The sequence below is a fragment of the Culex quinquefasciatus genome, chromosome 3 (assembly GCF_015732765.1).
Source record: "Culex quinquefasciatus strain JHB chromosome 3, VPISU_Cqui_1.0_pri_paternal, whole genome shotgun sequence".
NCBI lineage: Eukaryota > Metazoa > Arthropoda > Insecta > Diptera > Culicidae > Culex > Culex quinquefasciatus.
The window spans coordinates 123239628-123259403 of NC_051863.1; the positions used below are offsets into that span (position 1 = coordinate 123239628).

The 19776-nt window shown below is 33.9% G+C and overlaps 1 long non-coding RNA gene and 5 other non-coding genes across 6 annotated transcripts; 3 read left to right on the top strand and 3 right to left on the bottom strand.

Annotated features, from left to right (window-relative positions):
- The first annotated feature begins 1155 nt into the window (after positions 1-1155).
- LOC119769597 lies at positions 1156-4476 on the top strand. The gene is made up of 2 exons (XR_005278441.1): positions 1156-1362; positions 1420-4476. It is a non-coding gene; the product is annotated as an uncharacterized LOC119769597 (long non-coding RNA).
- Positions 4477-8423: 3947 nt separating this feature from the next.
- Positions 8424-8496, bottom strand: Trnam-cau. Its single transcript has one exon. It is a non-coding gene; the product is annotated as a tRNA-Met (tRNA).
- A 10298-nt stretch (positions 8497-18794) lies between these two features.
- Trnae-cuc lies at positions 18795-18866 on the top strand. Its single transcript has one exon. It is a non-coding gene; the product is annotated as a tRNA-Glu (tRNA).
- A 110-nt stretch (positions 18867-18976) lies between these two features.
- Positions 18977-19048, bottom strand: Trnae-cuc. Its single transcript has one exon. It is a non-coding gene; the product is annotated as a tRNA-Glu (tRNA).
- A 257-nt stretch (positions 19049-19305) lies between these two features.
- Positions 19306-19377, top strand: Trnae-cuc. Its single transcript has one exon. It is a non-coding gene; the product is annotated as a tRNA-Glu (tRNA).
- A 327-nt stretch (positions 19378-19704) lies between these two features.
- Trnae-cuc lies at positions 19705-19776 on the bottom strand. Its single transcript has one exon. It is a non-coding gene; the product is annotated as a tRNA-Glu (tRNA).

Sequence of the window (19776 nt, forward strand, 5' to 3'; positions counted from 1 at the left end):
AATAATATTTCAAGGGTGGGTGAGTGTCAACCCTGCCAACTGTCAAAATCTTGTCGAATTACAACCTTTTTTCTTCCCAATCCTGCCTTGACCTCATAATTGCTTGTTTTTTCATGCGCAAAGTCAGAAGGAAATGGTTTGAAATGTATTTATTTTTCATGATAATAGTTTAAAAAGAAACTAATTTTGATCCTAGCACCATTTAATTCGAATTAAAAACAAGCAAAGACACTGAAAATCAGTATAACTGGCAGCACGGTTGTCGTTTGGTCGTTTAAATGCCTCATCGACAAATCAAGCAAAAAGTTTTAACGGTGGCGCAAACTGAGAAAAAAACAATTAAACAAGTTTCCTTCTTCCTCTGCAGAGTATTTAGCGGTTCTGAACAGATAATTGCCCACGTTTTAACGAATTCCCCTGGGCAAAGCATGAGAATTATTAGAAAAAGAGTGTGAAAATGTTTAATTAAAATGGCTGTGTTAGTCCCCCTCCACCCTTTCTCTCACCGTTTCTCCCCTACCCTTGAGTTGTTTATGAGAACACGAAAAGTTGTCTAAATTTTAACTTTAGTCACGTAGAAGATTTCCCCTTTCCTGGTTTCACACCTTTGTTTTGTAAATGAAAAAGAAAAACAAAAAGTCTAAAGCATGTTTGAGCAGACGAAAAAACGTGTAAACTATTTTTAAAAATAAAAGAAAAAGAGTTCAAGAAGACTGTCCAATCTGTTCGGAAACTGAATGCCGTCTCGTTTAGGAAGAAATACAAACAAATAAAGAAATGATTTGAAGAAAAAAAAACTGAGGTGATGAGTTAAACTGTAAAAAATGTATCCGGCAGCACTGCTGCTGCCGTCTGGCAACGCTGGTGTGCCGCGCTTGCCAGAACAGTGACCAGTTACTGAGAAAGAGACACACACCCACACACACACATACACTTAAGCTGTTGTTGGCACAGAAAGTAAACAAACAAAAAAACAAGTTAAAACTATTCACTGATAGCTGGTAAGGGCCGAAGGATCGAACTTACACTCAAAATAATCCACACGTTGATGCTACCTGAAAAATCACGTAACCACGATTTTCCCCTCGCTAGGCCTGTTTTACGTGACACACGTAAAAATAATGTGAAAGTGTACTGGCAAAAAAAAATGTTTTCACGTTGAAGTTACGTGAAAAACCATATAGTATTTTTCCACTAGGTTTTTTCATGTAGCTTTTATGTGTTTTGAAACGTAACTTCAACGAGACTCGAGTGCGCAATTCGGCCAAATATCTACGTGATTATTTTAGTGTGAAAATTGAGTGCGTCCAGTTAAGACGTGCTGTCGGATATGTGTCCGTAATATTTGATTGCAATTGAACGGTAAGTTGAAATAAGCTAGAATTATTTTATTAATAATTTATAATATTTTTCTTGCAGAATCCGATCCTTGTGAGCAGCATCATTTTCCGGTAGCCAGTGAAATGTTAGCCCCGTTTTTACATTAGTGGCCGGAGCTACCGTGGTGTTTGACGCCACCGAAAATATCACGGACATGGCCAGTTCATGTACGCGGTTGTGTTCGGGTTGGACCTTTTCGTAGCGTATCGCAAGCTGGGCATCAACTCGAGTTCGACGACGTAAGCCCAAACAACACGACCATCTACGACAACGATTTCGAAACGGGTTCCCGTGCGACCATGGTGGCCGGTGGAATCAGCTAGCGTCGATTGAACATCCTCCTGCTCGGCCACATTAGCGATGTGGCCAAACGCAACGCAGCCGAACTGGAGCAGCACTCAAACGTGGTTCCCTGGACATCAGTCTGCTGCGATCGATCGATGATCGCTGGTGCACAAAGATAGGAGCATCGACATGGCAGAAGGCTAGGCAGAAGGTCACCCGCGATCTTTTTGAATAAGTGGCAAAAAGTGAAATCACCCCGAAGAAATTTATAGTTAATAAAGGAAATGAGCTTTAACAATTACTCCTTATTTCTTCTTATTTCCATTCGAAAAAAAATAAATACTACAACCATAAAAATCAAATAATGTTTACTACAGAGCACGTAGAATTCATCAATCGATGCATATAGCTTCTACGTGTGAAACACGTAGAAACAATGTGAAATGATCTGGCCAAGCATATTCCGTTTCTACTAGAGCCACCTCGTAGAAGTTACGTGAAAAGTTTAGTGGAAAAATACCACATAGCTTTTCACGTAACTTCAACGTGAATATTTTTTTGAGTGTAAGCTAATCTAAAGTTGAGATATGGAGACGAGTGGAGAGAAAGTGAGTGTGATTGCGCGGGGAGAATCCTTCGAAAGGGAAAGGAAGAGCATCGACGGAAACTGAACTCAAGAAGCGAAAGCAAACAATATGCAAAAGAAGAAGAGAGTTTTAAATTATGTCTAGTAAAGTGAGAAGAGGAAGAAGCTGATGAAAACAAGAGGAGAAAAACTAAGAAATAGATGCATATTAGCATGTAGATGATTACATTCTCTGTGATTAGAAAATACGAAAACGAAATAAAAACCGAAAAATGTGAAAATCCTACTATAAAAATCATTTTTTTGATTTATTGTAACTATAATTTAATAAAGTTCAATTCATTCTAGTTGTGGAAGAAGTGAAAAGCGTTGGTTTAATAAAATAAATGAAAATATATGAACGACATGATTATGCAACATAAAAAACACACACACACACATGATTTACTATAGTTTTAAAATGAACATTTAAATAAGTTATGATCCACATGCTGATTAATAGATTTTAATCATTTAAACTTACAAGCTTCTTACCGATATGAAACTGTTGAAAACTAAACCTGTAGAGGAGGAAAACACTCAAAAAAAGTTTTAAATGCTAGTTGGTTTGTGTCTAGAATAAAGAAAAACCAAGAAAAAAATAGCAGTTTTGTTTTTTACTTTTATAATTCGAACGCTCTCTGACTTTTCAAAACTCCCCTTCTCGAACCTTCGACAAGCAAAATTCCAAATTAAAAATTAAAAAAAAACTCTTCGAAACGTCCCCCAAAACCGACCCCGAACCGAAGCCAATCCTCGAACCCTTGTTTTAAACTTGGTCGATAAGATTTGACAGCCAGACGTCACACACCGTCGGTCGCAGCCTCTCTCTCTGCCTTCTTTTAGATCGAATTCACAAGAACTCCAAGAGACGAGAGGATTCTCCCCAACCTCCCATTTTGTTTTGTTCAAGCTCAACCCAATACTGACTCACTGGCCCCTTAATTCGACCCCATGGTTGGGCACGACTGCGACGCCACCGCCATCTTGTGTGACTGTCAATGGCCAGCCGCCATCTTGTTTTTTTGTTAAATTCGATCCGTTCCCCAAAAGACAGCGTTCTCGGAAGATTTCAACGATCATTGCACACACAAACCAACCAAACAGTTTTGCATTCCTAATGACTTAAGATTTTGTACGAAAGAGAGAGAGAGAGAGAAAACCATCAAAAAAACAAAACGAAACCAATCAATTTGTCGTTCAAAGCTATTCTATTTAATTGCAATGAAAGGAAAAAAAATCACAAAACAAACATAACCTGTAATCGATAAACAAAACATACGAAAAAAGAAAGAATAACAAACGAAACTTTTACTACATTCAACCCTATGACTGTCAAATATAAATAATAATGGAAACACACAAAAACAAAAACCAACAAAATCTATCAAATGCTACAAGCAACTTAATGAAATGAATGTCGATAAAGCAAATTTCTGTGTTATACAAACAAACAAAAAAAAAAACAAGAATTATATTACCGGAAGCGTCCTCAATCAGCAGATACATTATCTATTACACACACACACTTACAAACAGATAACGTGACAAAAGAAGCAACAGGTTTTATCGGTACCATTAAAAGATAATCCATAGCTTGAAGTGAGCAACATTACCGAGAAAAAATATGAACATAAGTAAATAAACAAAACATACACCGTGTATTACTCTCTAAACTACCGTGTATATCAGTGAGTTGGATCAAAAAAACGCAAGAAAGGAAAAAAGAGAAATCAAACAAAAAATAAATAAATCTTATACACAATTAAAACAGAAAAACAAAAACAAAACAAAAAAATATATCGAGGGACACATCTTTTGACAGATCTGTCGGGCGACAGTTGTTGGCTGTTGTGTTGTAGCGTTGCAGCGCGCGAGAACGGAATTTTGTTTGTTGAGTTTGTGAAAGTTTTGCGAAGATTGTTAACAGAAGAAGAAGAAGGATAAGGCAACACAGCACACACACAATACGAGAGAAAGAGAGATGGAGAGAATCACCTAAAATTACCACTGAAATATGATGGGAATCAAAAGATGTGTTCGTATGCAAAAAAAAATGTAAGTTTATGAAAAAAATATGAATGAAAGAATGTGTCATGTAATGAGTAACTTAATTTACGATATGTGAAATAAAGTGAATAATAAAGATTTTTTGCTGAATGATTACAAATAAAAATCATAAAATCAAACGCTGGTGGTTTTGTCGCAAGTTTGTTTGTTCCGAAAGTCCCTGCTTAGTAACCGTTTCGCTCTATGGTATTTAATGATTTCAAAGAAAAGTCTTTTAGGTAGTTGTGCAGTAGTTCTTTGCAATATCGAAAATATTTATCTAAAAATATGAATTTCTGATCGATTTTGTGATTTTGTTGTTTGTACCGTCAGCTCTAAAGCGTGATTGGACTAATTACACAATGTTTATTTTAAGTATTGGATTAATTTCAATGTACAACACAGTTTTTTGGCAAATCAGGGTATTTGTCCCTATTTTGGGCCTAGTACCTGTATTGAGCCTACCAAACTTAATTTGAAGAAATTGTGCATTCCACCGTCAATTTGCAGGAAACTGACACTTGGGAATGATACTTTCTGTCGTTAGCTTCAGTTTGGTGGGTAAAAATAACTCACTATTTTTTCTTTTAAATAGGAAAAAAGGAATAAACATATCACTCGTCAAAATTATCGTGGAAAACTACTAGTTGCCCATTTTCTACTTCATTTTTCGATGTTAAATCGAATTTGCAATCAAAAAATACTTAATATTTCAACGCCCAAAGCTCCCAAAAATTTGGAACAGTAACTTCAACTCGCTGGTTCTCGGGCATAATTCACTCAATCAAGATGATTCTTTTGATCTTAGAACTTTTTGGAGCTCAATTTGATCAAATCTTTAATTTTTGCAATAAAAACATCGTTCAGTTTTTTTAGAGTAAAAATGGATCGCCGAAAATTCCACGAAGGCAGTCTTTTTAAAAGAGTTGGAACGACGTTGTCGGTCGCAGAAATTAAAGATTTGATCAAACCAAGTTCAGCAAAATGTTAGAATCATCTAGACATTCTTGCAAATCTCTGGAAACAAGAATCGTCCCGGGGCGTTCCAGTTTCAAATCAAACTTCAGTTATAAACGTTAAAAATATTAAGTTAATCACAAATAAAGTCTTCATTTTATAAACACTGAATCTTTTATCATGGCACCTTTTGACAGTTTGCCAGTATGCCTGCTTTGTTTGTTTGCCTGGATTTGTTTGTACAAATGTCAGCCTGCATACATTTTGCCTTGTTTGCGAGTTTGCCGCAAACGAGTTTGCGAGTTTGGCAAACTGTCAAATACGAAAAAAATGCGAGTTTGTTTGCGGTAGTGTAATGGCTCCTTAAGTTGGACATGCGTTGAGCGCTCCAGTGTTAAGTGAAATTTTGAGAAAGTGCACCGTTTTCAAATTATAGCCATTTTAACATTCCAACGCCCAAGGCTTCAAAAAAGTTGGAACGGTAACTTCAACTTGTTGGTTCTCGGGCATAACTCAACCAATCAAGATGATTCTTCTTTCCAGTGATTTGTTAGGATGTCTAGATGATTCTAGAACTTTGCAGAACTAAATTTGATCAAATCTATAATTTTTGCGATCAAAAACATCGTTCCAATTTTTTTTCGCGTGTAAAAAAAAATTCGCCGAAAATTCCGCGGAGGCAGTCTTTTTGAAAAAGGTGGAACGATGTTTTCGGTCGCAGAAATTACAGATTTGTTCAAATCAAGTTCTGCAAAATTTAAGAATCATCTAGACATTTTTACAAATCACTGGAAACAAGAATCGTCCCGATTGGTTGAGTAATGCCCGAGAACCAGCGAGTTGAAGTTACCGTTCCACCTTTTTTGGGAGGCTTGGGCGTCCGTTTAAGTTGGACATGCGTTGGGCGTTCCAGTGTTAAGGTAACTTTTTTGAAAAAAGTCGCAGTTATTCATTTTTATCAGGGCTGCGGAGTCGGGTCATATTTTAAGCGACTCCGACTCCGGCTTTCTGGGATTAGCCGACTCTGACTACGACTCCAGATTTCAAAAAGTGGTTAATTCCGACTTCGATTCCGACTCTACATATTTTTAAATATTTCAAAAGTTAGTTTACTATTATTTCGAAAACATCGATAAATAGGATTATTTAAAAACTCTTTAAGTGGAAAAAACCGGATTTTTTTTCTAGTTTTAGACGTTATTGAAACAGAAATTAAAAAAACGCCAGTTTTGAAGGCATTTTCAGAAGAACAGTTTGGTAAGTTAATTGGATTTATTTACTTAACCTCAAATTTTCATTAAATTGATTAAAAGCTTAAATATTAAATTTGGTATTTTTTTTTAATGATCATTAAAAGAAAGCTGGCCTTAATGATTGATTTAACATATAAATTAAATTTGCTCACTTTTAAGTTGTCATTTATAAGGAGCACAGTGACTTTCATAGTCACCTTGTATTTTTAAATAACAATTTTAAACGAAACTATTTTTTAATGCTCCATTGAATTTTTTAAGACGTACATAGACATCAGGCCAAGGCTGAAGAAGTTTATTATTAAAAATAAATGTATCTAAAAAAATCTTCGTGGTAAGAACGCTTAAGGGGTCCTTTTCAAATATCCGTGACCTAGAAATTATGTTACCTTGGAATCTTGGATTTTTTTGAATTTTTATTTTTTTTATATATTTAAAAGGAGGTGCGCGATACTTCTTGCATCTTCACCTAAAACGAAGCTTTATGAATGGTCGGGCGCCTCCATGAAAATATATGAAAAAACTTAGAATTGGATGAGACTTAAAAAACTTCAATTTTCGTGTTTCTTTTTCTTTAAGCCGCTGTATCTCAGCAACCAAAGGTCCAATCTTCAATGTCTCTTGGACAATTTTATAGCAAATTTTCTGAACTTTTCAAAAAATATATTTTTAGAAATGGTCACTCATGGTCACTATTTTTAAAAATTGAAAAACTGCAAATATTTCGCTAAAATCAAACTTTCGGTGGCTATATCTAGAAAACGGAGCCCTTTATCAAAAAATATGTAAAGTACTTTTCGATTGTAAATTCAATTTTGCATTAAAAAATAATGTCAAACTTGTTTTTGCATGAAACTTCGATTTTTTCCAAAAATCACTATTTTTTCAAAAATTCATAACTCGGCGGCAGATTTTTCGACCATGTTTTTCTATGGCTCAAAAGTTGCGGATTTTTGTCCCCTAAAACATATAAAAAAATCTCGAAAATCAAAAAATATGTATTTTGGGAAATTGAGTTTTAGTGAAAAAAAAAAGGTGATAAAAAATCCTCAATTATTTTTTCCGTGTACCTATTTTTTTCTCAATAGTCCTCAACAATACCTACAACTTTGCCGAAGACACCAAATTGATCAGAAAATTCACTCAAAAGTTACAGCTGTTTGAATATTTACATACCATTTTTGTATGGACAGCTGCCAAAATTGTATGGAGACTTGTATGGGTGAACCAATGACACAAAATAGCATATTTGGTCATAGGGAAGGCCCCCACAAAGTTTGAGTCAAATCAAAAAATACAAAAAATAAAAATGGTCGAAATCGGCCGATTTCGTAGAGAGTTGCTCTTATGATACTTAAAAAAATCTTTGATGGATAGGTGGAATAAGTTAGTTTTTTGAAAATCGCATTTGTTAATTTTAAACCGAGATAAAAATAATGATATGATTTAAGGTTGTTCATTTTCGAAGAAAATTGTTCATCACTATAAAATATTCTGTATAAAATTCAATTAAACGAATTTCAGCACCAAAAGGAATCAGCGTGTGCCGGTTGTTGCCTTATTGAAGTCACTGAATAAATTTTTGATCGAAATCAATTGTGCTTCAAAATTTATATAATTTTGTGGCACAGTCAGTTGGCAATCATTGATTAATGACGATTTCCATAACTTCACAAGGAATGGGATAATCGTTTCCAAAAAGTATCAACACTAGGGTAGGGTACTATTCTGAACAATTTGTTGAAGGAATTCCGTCAAAATATTGATTGCGACGCAAAATTTATCTCTTTGAACCAAAAATCATGGCAATGATGGAAGTCGTCACGTTAACATGAGTCCCTAGTAAGCAAGCTCCTATCATGCAAAAAGTTAACTGCCCCGAGTGAGGATCGAACTCACGACCTTAAGATTATGAGACTTACGCGCTACCGACTGCGCTATCGAGGCTCTTGTTATTCTGCTGAACTCCGTCTTTGGAAATCACCAGAAAACGGAGCGTAAACAAAATATGTATATATAATTCAACCAGGGAACGGCTGAACCAAGGCTTCAGGAACCGAGGAAAGAAAACCTGATAAATTCATAGAACACGTTTGAGGTGCTTCGGAAACAAACAACAAAATGCGCATCGCGCACTATAGGCAAAACACAAAACGCAACGAAAATATAACATTGACTTGACTTGCTCTCTTTAGAATCATGCTTCGAACTGTTTGTATGTCTCGTTTGCTGCTCTTTTAGCTCTTTTTGTATATATTTAGATTTTTTTTTTTTAAGAAAAGAATGTGATTAACAATTTTCTTAAAAACTATTTAGGTAAAAATTGACGTCAAACAAACCAGTCTAAGTCAAGTCACGTGCTTGACTTGGGTCACACTTTTCATCGATTTTCCAGGGACACGTGTGTTGTTCCTTCAATGTTTTTATTTGCAGTGTCAGTACTGGATATCGACCAGTGCAGGCGATGGAGGACAATCAAGTTCACATAATTGAATTAAAAGCAAATCGATAATAGTGCGATCGGATCCGTGCTTTAAATTGTGTCATAAAAGAAAAAAACCTTCAACCTTTCAAAAATGTAATCTTCAAAACAATCAACCAAGTGAACAATTTCCAGCAGGGCAATTTTCCAAATGGATGTGTCGGTGACCTCTGCACAAAAGCACCAGAATTAAGCTTGACGGCAGCGCGGAGGGATGACACAATACAGAGGCGGCGCTGCTGGTTTACCTTCTGTGAATTTGCAAATAAAACAGTGAACTTGAACTTTGGGGGCGACCCCCGCCGTAAAACATTTTACCGGCGAGAATTTCCTCGTTTGAGAGCACAAGAACAAAAAATCATTACCGTGGCAGTGCTTTGCAGAGAGCTTGTGGACTTACCGAAAATAATGGGTGGGTGTGAAAAGTAGATGAAAATACAGTGAGCTCGAGACTTTGGGATGTATAAAATATCAGAAAAAACTTTTATAGATAATTCAAAAGCCAAATTTTATAACTGATTTTTGATTTTTAATTGCAATCAAAAATATTGCTTTGGTATGCTTATAAAAAATGCTAAGCCTGATGGGATCATAATTGTCCAATAAAATATATATCTCCATTTGATTAGAACATGCATTTGGGCCAAATTGAGTAAAGAACGCCATTTCGTGCAGCTAACAATGCATCACCATTTGACCTTTACAGATCCCCAAAATTCGATTTCAATCCTGCGATGTTCAATAAAAACCAAAAAAAAACTCCATGCATTGTTGTCGCTCTTCATATGAAAGAAGATTCAATCTTGCCGTGCTATCTTGTCACACCCTGAAAATTGATGTAAGTGCGACAACTGACCAAAGGGATTTCAGGTCAGGTCGCGTTTGACGCACGTACAAGTTAGACTACCGTAAAAATTTGTAACCATAACTCGGGACTCCAGCAACCAACTTCAACCAGACAATGCACAGAATGGTTAGCCAAACGAAACGTGTTTGTTATTGTTTACATTGTGTGCTCTAGTTTTTGCTTATTCAAGGTCAAACCCTAATACGCGTTTTCTCGGAACTTCGAAATGGCGGGTGCGAAAAGATAGCACGACAGCGTCGATTTAAAATCGATTTGAAACTCATCAGAATATGTTTTCAATCTAAAATTTTAATTTTCAAGCAAATTGTACTAATTTTGCCTTTCTCATTGAGGAAAGATTATACAATCTTTCGAAAGATGAACTTCTTAATTCAACCTCCTACACAGCAAAAAGAGTTAATTTTTGAATGTTGAAAATTTGATAGGATTAATATTACCTCATGTTTGAGTAATATTTATTTAAAAAATGTGTAAAAATGTGAACCTAATGAATATTCATCAGAAACTAATAAAAATTCCTAATTCTCTGTTGTTATTACACATTTTTTAGACACAAAATCTGTCTGCATTTTCTGATGAATATTACTATCATTTTTTTCTGTGTAGACCGATCTTCACGTATACATAACAGCTCCTAATCAAATTCTTTGCCAATGTCTGTGTGTGTGGAGATGTTGAACAATAATATTGCAATCACTGCACAGTGGTCCAGATCGCAAAATTAAGTGGAAATGGATACTCCGAAAACTGGTTAAGTTCTGGAGCTTTAGTGTCTTCAGAAGAGTTGTTGCAAATAGAAAGAAGCAACTTTTGGTTTGGTTTAATATTAGGGTGGTTCACGATTAAGGTGGTTTTGAAAATCTAACTTTACAGGAATATTTTTGGGATTTGTTTGGTCTTGGCTGGCTAATTTAAGCAACTTTGTCCAAGACACCAAAATTTTATCTCTTAATCTACGCCTTCTACAACCAAATTTATAGAAAGCATCTGAGCAAACCTTCAAAAATCAGTTTTTGTAACGTGGCAATTAAGGGTTAAGTTTAAGAGAAAAGTGATATTTGGAGCACTTTTAGAACTCTAAAAAAACGAACGTTTTTATTTGTTGACATGTCAATTTGGACTTAAGGGTTAAATGTTACAGCCGTTTTAAGGTAAAAAAGATGTAAATTTAAAACATAAATATCTTGAAAAGGCGCAAGCCAAATTTTAAGCATCAGGTTGCATTAGAAATAGATCTAGCACTACAAACGCTGAAAAAATCTCAGATGCGTTTTTTTTTAACTCGAGATATCTTCATTTGAAAAAGTCTAATTTTCTAGTGAAAATCATATGGGACCACCCTAATGAAAATCGAAAATTGTCCAAATATATGTTGCCCGCTGAATCTGGATCTGCCCTCAGAATTGAGCCAAAGTATCGAAAAATCGATTTTTGGTCATAATTTGGTCATAAATGATTGAATGATAAATGATTGAAAATCGTTTTTTTATTTAACGGTGCACATCAACCAGAGCAATCTATATGAACTACTATTGATCCTTGCACTGTAACTTGGATTTGGCCCGCACTTTTCTCTCGCACTTTTGACAACAAAATTTCCAAAAACTAGGCAACCATCAGTTATTTATTTACATTTCCAGTCGCAGTTTCCACCAAACTGGATATTCGCACTCTAGAATTGCGATTGACAGGTGAGCAACATTGGCTCGCTTTGATCATTTTTTGAGAAAATTAAAATTTCCCAAGCCAGTTTGACAAGTCGCATTAGTGCGATTGATAGCAATAATTTAGTGCGAAGTCCAAGTTAGTGAGAATTGCGCAATATTTCCATAATGATTTATAACAAAATTTGTTAATTTTTATAATCAATTTTTGGTAGGATTGGGTTCGTAAGTTCAACATTTTTTTAATAAGACAAATACTAAAATAAAATAAAAACAGTTTATTTGAATTACTAAGTTTTCTGAATAACTTTGACGTTCTCACAATTGCAAAAAATTCGCAGCGGTGGGACAAAAATCGCCAATAACATTTACTTAGGGTGGTACAAATTTTATTTAAAGTTTTTGTCCCCCCCCTTCAATGTTGGCCCGAAAAATCAGGGGGCGAAAAAAATATTTTTTAAAAAAAACTTCAATATTTTTATGAAAATTTAAGTGCAATTAGTTAAAATCAATTCAAAATGAATTCCCCTGCGTTTAGAATCATTTTAAGCATGTTTGGGTTGATTTAAAAATCTTTTGAATTTTTGATGTCTACTATCGTTAAAGTTTTTTTTTCGCTAAAATTTTTGTTTTCGTCAAATCTTACATTTTTTGAAAACTTTTATTGCAAAACAATTGAACTAGTGTAAAATACATTTTAAAACACTTTCTCCATGCAAATGTTGAAACTATGGCATGTTATTTTAATATTTATATTTTTTTATTCCCCCCCCAGCTCGACTCCGGCCAGAGCCAAGGGACAAAAACTTTTAAAAATATTTGCATCGGCCTTATTAAACTATGAAAACTAACAGTTTTCAAATAACAAATAACCTCTTAAAGTTAAATTCAGGGTAAAATAAATTGAATTATTCATATCAGTGGTTCTCAACCTTTTACGGTCCAAAAACTGCTCAAACGTTAACACTTTTGAAAATTTTGAAATTTTATGTCATATTCAACCGAAATTTAGAGGGTTTAATAATCTCAATTTATTATCCGTCAAAGGCACAAATTTTGGCTGATTTTTTTTTTTGAAAAAAAAACAAACAGTAAAAAATATTGAAAAGTTAAAACATATATTTACAAATGTACATTTTTCTAGATTTCAAAAGTTATTTTACTGCCAAAGTATTAACAGGGTTCTTTTTTTCTGACAAAAAAAATAAGAACTGCTCATGATCGAAACAATTCCAAAATCTCAAGAAATTTTCATTTTTTTTAATAATTTCTAAAACTGTATATTTTGAATTGAAAGAATGTTAACACTCACAAAAATTGTCATTTAAAAAGGACCTATAACTTATTTTTGAACTCTAGAACAAAAATATTAAAATACATGAGGAAACAATAACTCAGAAATCGACTTCAGAATACGCCTTTTTAACTAACTGCTCATGGTTTTATTATAATACTTTATTTTAAGAAATTATTTATGCTTGAAATAATGTAAAAACTTGTAGCCTTCCCAGCTCGTTTCTTCAAAATTCAACGGAACTTCCCGATAATTTTCTGATTTTTCTAGTTTCTGACAGTTTCATAATTAGATACCTTCAAAGATGAAAGCTAAGGAAATAAAAAATGCTTCTTATAGAAGAAATACAAATTTGTTCATAAAATATTGTGAACAAGGAATCACAAGATAAAGATTTTGTTTTGCAAACATATTCATAAACTCTGAATTTTCTCACAGATTGAGAATGATTGATTTATATAGTGGACAACTTTTGAAGGTATTTTTTGTCGAAGAGATCAGAGAATTCGCATGTTACGAATTATGTTTCAAAAGCTTCGAAAATTTTATATTGGTTTGATTTAAATGTTAGCCTTGCATTAAAAATTTCAACAGCTTTTTGTCTCAATTTATTCTTCGGAATTTCAATCCTTCTTGCTCGTTTGAAATGTATACATAAACTAACCTAAATAGGATAGACTGCTTATTTACTCTTCGTCTTTGGCCGATTGACATTGTTTTGTTTGAATTTTCATCTGTACCTTATTTTCAAAAAATAATGTTGAAATATGTTTAAAACGGGCGAATTTTACTTAAGATTGAAAATATACCAAATCATATTACGACAAAAAGTAAGAACTAAACAATATTTCTAAATTCGACACCAAACCTCTACAGAATGGCAGGTCCTACTAATCATCACACCACTGTGGAGAGAAAAATTCTCGGTCCATTATAAACAAATTGAATTCGCGCACACGACCACGACGGTGCGCTGGCGGCGAATTGGTGAATGAATTTGCCTGGATGGTTGTTGTCAGTTGTCACAGTCATTGTTGTGTCGCCTGCGAAAAGCAACCTAAAAGCCTTTAAACTTTTAAAATATTCAACTTCCCCTCTGCCAACCCACGCCACGCGCATAATCATTCTAAACAAAAGCGTCTGTTTAGAGCAGAGACAGAGGCACTTTTGGTGCTAATCCAACCATTTTGTGAATTTTCTCAGAAAAAAAATATGAAAATAATCTATTGTTTTTTCAAGCAGAACTTTTTAAAACTATTTAAAATATAGACATTTTCCTAAAATGTTAACAATCACATAAAACTGCATTTTTTTCTGTGCAATGTGTAGGAGGACCACGAAAGAGGTAAAAGCTTAAATTAAATATGCAAAATTCTAGAGTGATATTAACAAAACGAACACCATCAGAGATTAGACGTCAATGACGAATGCTGCCGGTTGTCAAAAGTGTTTGCGTGAGAGGACTTATTGATTCTCGCTACATTGTTTCGGGAAAATTAAACGCGCCGTCATCCGTGCTCCCACGTGGAAAGGTGAAAAGCCTCTTATTTAAATCGTAATAAAAGAAGCACCAGCCGGCACGGTTTGTTCGCCAATTTGTATAATGACATAACAAAGGGAGGTCTCATAGATTATGTTTTGTGGTGAAATGTTGTGTATAGAATTCATGCGAATGATACATTTTTCAATCTATGATTGGATTTTGAAATGATTTTATATTCTTTATGCAAAATAATGTCAAATGAATTTTAAATCCCGCTGTTTGACATGCATGATTTTTAAAACCCGCCAAACAAATCGCAGCCAACTGGGGTTGCTGGGGAAAAATCGGAAAAGTACTTGTCAAAAGTTTTCTGTTTTCTTTTGAAACGGTGGTGTTTTTCGAGGTCCGGAGAAAAGTGGCCAAATTATTTTAGAAATACAAATCCCTAGTTCCAAAAATTCGGATAAGAGTGCTGAAATGATCTTTAGTAGTTCGGGACACGTGATTTTTGTTGCTGAAATTCTCAGTAATTATGTTGCACCCTGTTTCATAAGAAAACATGACGGCAATTCTGGTTGGTGGTTTCCCGGGCAGACGGTAATAACAAAATTAATAATAGTTCAATAACAAATCCTGTTAAAATAACAAAAAGTGTTATTATTTTATCCTAAACTTCAACTTCACTAAGAAAAAATAACAACAGTTTCTGATAAAATAACAAGATTTGGTATTGAAAAGATATTATTCCGAACATGTTTGATAACACGCTAATAAGAGGAAATGTTATGCATTTCAAAAACCCTTCTAAAAACTAGATTTGTTATTCGTTTGGTATTCTGACTTAGAAATAAAATTACATAAATAATCGCACAAATGGAAAAGTTTTTAAGTGTCCATAACACAATCTGTTAATATTTTTTTCTTTTGTTAAATATGTTTAGATCTTTGGTATAGTTTTGACCATTTTCGTCGGGGTCATTATTTTGGCCATGAAATGGGGTCCTTAAGCTAAAATTATTTTAAAAAAATGAAATTTTGAAAGCTGATTTTTTTAATTATTTGATATACCCCCTAAGGGACTTTGCTAAAATTGGCTAGAACTATGGGATAATTATGACCATTTTCGTCGGGGTCATTATTTTGGCCATAAAATGGGGTCCTTAAGCTAAAATTATTCTAAAAAATTGAAATTTTGAAAGCTGATTTTTTCTAATTATTTGATATACCCCCTAATTAGGGGACCTTAAGGGACTATGGTAATATTGGCTAGAACTATGGGATAATTTTGACCAATTTCGTCAGGGTCATTATTGTGGCCATGAGATTAGGTCCTTAAGCTAAAATTATTCTAAAAAACTGAAATTTTGAAAGCTGATTTTCTTTAATTATTTGATATACCCCCTAAGGGACTTTACTAAAATTGGCTAGAACTATGGAATAATTATGACCAATTTAATTGTGGTCATTTATTTGACCGTGAAATGGGGTCCTTAAGCTTAAATTAATCTGATAAAATTAACTTTTGAAAGTTGTTTGTTTTTAAGTTTCTTATATTATCTAAGGGAATTGATTTATTTATTGAGAAGCTTTGAAATGTGAATAACAAAAACTGTTATTATTTTCACAGAGCGAGAAAATCGGAGCTGACGTTGAAGTTCGAGCTGGATTGAGACCTCGGAGACGGCATCGGATTCAGCTAATTTTCAACAACTTTCACTTGGAGTCGGAATCTGTGGAATCGGGTGTTTTTGGAGAGCTGAAGTCGGCGTTAACGTCATATCCTGCATCCAGAGTTGGAGTTGTCTTCAATGTATGGATTCAAAGTCGCATGAAGAAACCCGACTCTGCAGCACTGACTAGTATAGAAGAGTGATGCCAACTGCAGTTTTATTTGAAAATGGAAAATAAACCAAAGCAACCATGCAAGAACAAGGTCAGAATCAATTTAAAATAATTTTGGGCAGAAAAATGAGGTTAATAACATTTACAAACATTGTAAAACTGTTGTTTTTATTAAAATGATAGTATTTGTTAAGTTTGTGCTAGTAAGGTACAAGAAACATGCCAGCACCAAAAAAATACTACAAGTTTTTCAATCTTAAATTTAAATTACTTTGGGTGTTTAGAATTTCTACCAGAACATTTCATTTCCCTATGTAGGTCTCTAAAAAAAAGTCTTCTGCTGCAGCTTCACTACAAACATTTTGACGAAAATTTGTTAAGTTTCCACTCCACGGTCCTCCAAAAGCGGTTAGCGGGATCACGGCTTGTCTAAAGGTTATTTTTATAAAACTTGTATGAACCTCGGTAATTCTTTCTGGAGCTTGTTGGGGGGACTGTCCCGAGTCAGGGAAACTGTTTTTCAAAAAAATCTATCGGTAAAAATTGATTTTATCTCATTTTGAAGTTTTTATACTATTTATTTGAGCTAAAATCATGAAAAAGTATTAAATAAATTGATGAAAATATGATGTTTTTTCATTTCCTTTCTTCAAAACTTCGGTTTTGAGTACCCTAAACATGTCTTCAATATCCTACATCATGGAAAAATGTTAATCTTGGTCGTGTGGTTCAATAATAGCTGCAAAATATGTTTTTTCCTATTTTTTAATAATTCTTCTTGAAACATCAACTTTATTCGTGTTTATCAAAACTGTTTACCTGTATTTTTTTAGCAAATAACATCCAGAATAAATTTGCACAATAAACATGTTATTACATCAAATCTCTGAAAAGTTACAACCTGTTACAACAATTTTAGTGTAGAGAAATTGAAAATTTTAAAATTCTGTGATATTTATTCCATTTTCTTCCTACTACTACTTAAAGTAATTACAGGATGACAAATCAAAAGTCCTGAGTTGGATTTAAATCTTATTTTATTTGTAGAAAAAAAAATACGTTAAAAAATTATTGAACATCTTAAAAATTCTGCTAAGCGACTTAAGTGTATTGTCGAATAAAATGTTGTATTTACGGTGTTCCAATAAAACAATTTCCTGCGCAAACGGCATGGCCAAACTCTTAAGTGCTCTGATTGACTTTAAATTTTCGGGATTCTCTACCCAAAATAGTTTTATTTTATACATAATTTTTGTTCGGTTATTAGGGTGGTTCCTGCCGCGTCAAGGCGGTTCAAAGATGACAATTTTGAGTATTTTTTTTAAATCATTGTCAAATGCCATTTCGACATAACTCATGCGTATTTTTCCTTGAATGCCTAATTAGTCGCTTTTATTTTACAAACCGGATGACTTTAATTGGTTGAAACAATGTCAAGTTATGGTTTTGGAAATATGTTTTTATTGCAAAATCGTTTAAATTGCCATTTTATGGCCCACCCTAACGTGGCAGGAACCACCCTAATAACCTAACAAAAATTATTTATAAAATAAAACTATATTGGGTAGAGAATCCCGAAAATTTTAAGCCGATCCAAGCACTTAAGAGTTTGGCCATGCCGTTTACGTAGGAAATTGTTGTATTGGAACACCGTAAATACAAAATTTTTATTCGACAATACACTTGAGTCGCTTAGCAGAATTTTGTGAGATGTTCAATAATTTTTCAACGTATTTTTTCAACATATAAACTAAGATTTAAATCCAACTCAAGGCTTTTGATTTGTCATCCTGAAATTACTTTAAGTAGTAGTAGGAAGAAAATGGAATAAATATCACAGAATTTTAAAATTTGCAATTTCTTTACACTAAAATTGTCGAAACTTTTCAGAGATTTGATGTAATAACATGTTTATAGTGCAAATTTATTCTGGATGTTATTTGCCAAAAAACAGGTATACAGTTTTGATAAACACGAATAAAGTTGATGTTTCAAGAAGAATTTAAAAAAAAATAGGAAAAAACATATTTTGCAGCTATTATTGAACCTGATGACCAAGATTAACATTTTTCCATGATGTAGGATATTGAAGACATGTTTAGGGAACTCGAAACCGGAGTTTTGATGAAACGAAATGAAAAAACATCATATTTTCATCAATTTATTTAATACTTTTTTATGATTTTAGCTCAAATATATAGTATAAAAACTTCAAAATGAGATAATACCAATTTTTACCGATAGATTTTTTTGAAAAACAGTTTCCCTGACTCGGGACAGTCCCCCCAACAAGCTCCAGAAAGAATTACCGAGGTTCATACAAGTTTTATAAAAATAACCTTTAGACAAGCCGTGCGGGAGCTTGATGAAATATCGGAGATCGGGATTCACAAAATAACATGGCTAGTTTGCTCTGGCTTGATCCGGTCCTGTTAAAAAAACGGTCCGATAAAAAGCACCACCGTTTCAAAAGAAAACAAAACTTTTGACTAGTTTTGTTTGGCGGGTTCTAAAAATCATGCATGTCAAACGGCGGGATTTAAAAGTCATTGTTTAAGTATTTGACATTAGTGACCACGAAGAATAGAGCAAAAAAATCGAAAATAGCTACATCCCATATTGTCTAGTGGTTAGGATATCCGGCTCTCACCCGGAAGGCCCGGGTTCGATTCCCGGTATGGGAAACCTTTTGCTTGATAGATAATGTCACACTTCGTTGAAAAATATACTTCAATTCTTAGATGTCTTAGTAATAGTCAAGTTTTACTAGTCAGCTACATTATCGTTAAAAAAATTCCCATACCGGGAATCGAACCCGGGCCTTCCGGGTGAGAGCCGGATATCCTAACCACTAGACAATATGGGATGTTGAAAATTTTCGTCTTTCCGGTGGTCCCAAAACTGCATCGCATTTATTTTTATAAATTAATAAATAAATATTGAAATGCTGGTTTGAAAAATAAACTATTTTACAGTTTCTAACTGTTTGTCTTTATTTTAAATTTGGCTGATATGCTTTAAATTTTATTTTTTAGCTGTAAGTGTTAAAAAATATCAAAAAATTTAGATCAAATAACACATTATTTCCCAGAAAAGTTTCTAACATTCCCTTACCAACGTAAGTCCCATATTGTCTAGTGGTTAGGATATCCGGCTCTCACCCGGAAGGCCCGGGTTCGATTCCCGGTATGGGAAAACTTTTTATAGATCTTAGTAATTCTGTTATAGTGAGTCGGCTGATCTTGTTTAATTTGCGTAGGTAGGGGAAATATACCCATTTTGATCACTCTAAGCCGTTCGACCAATTCACATCACTTTTGTCGTTTTCCGCTATTAAATTAACATTTTCAGATGTGTCAACAATGGAGAATTGCTTGTTCACTTTTGTTTGAGCTATTTATTACTTTAGAACAGTCAAAAACACTTTATGAAAGCTGTAACTCAAGTTCAAAGTGCTGATAGGCCGATAATAGAAATAAGCTGAAAAATTGTAAAATACATAAAAAATATTGACAAAAAGGATTCCCATACCGGGAATCGAACCCGGGCCTTCCGGGTGAGAGCCGGATATCCTAACCACTAGACAATATGGGA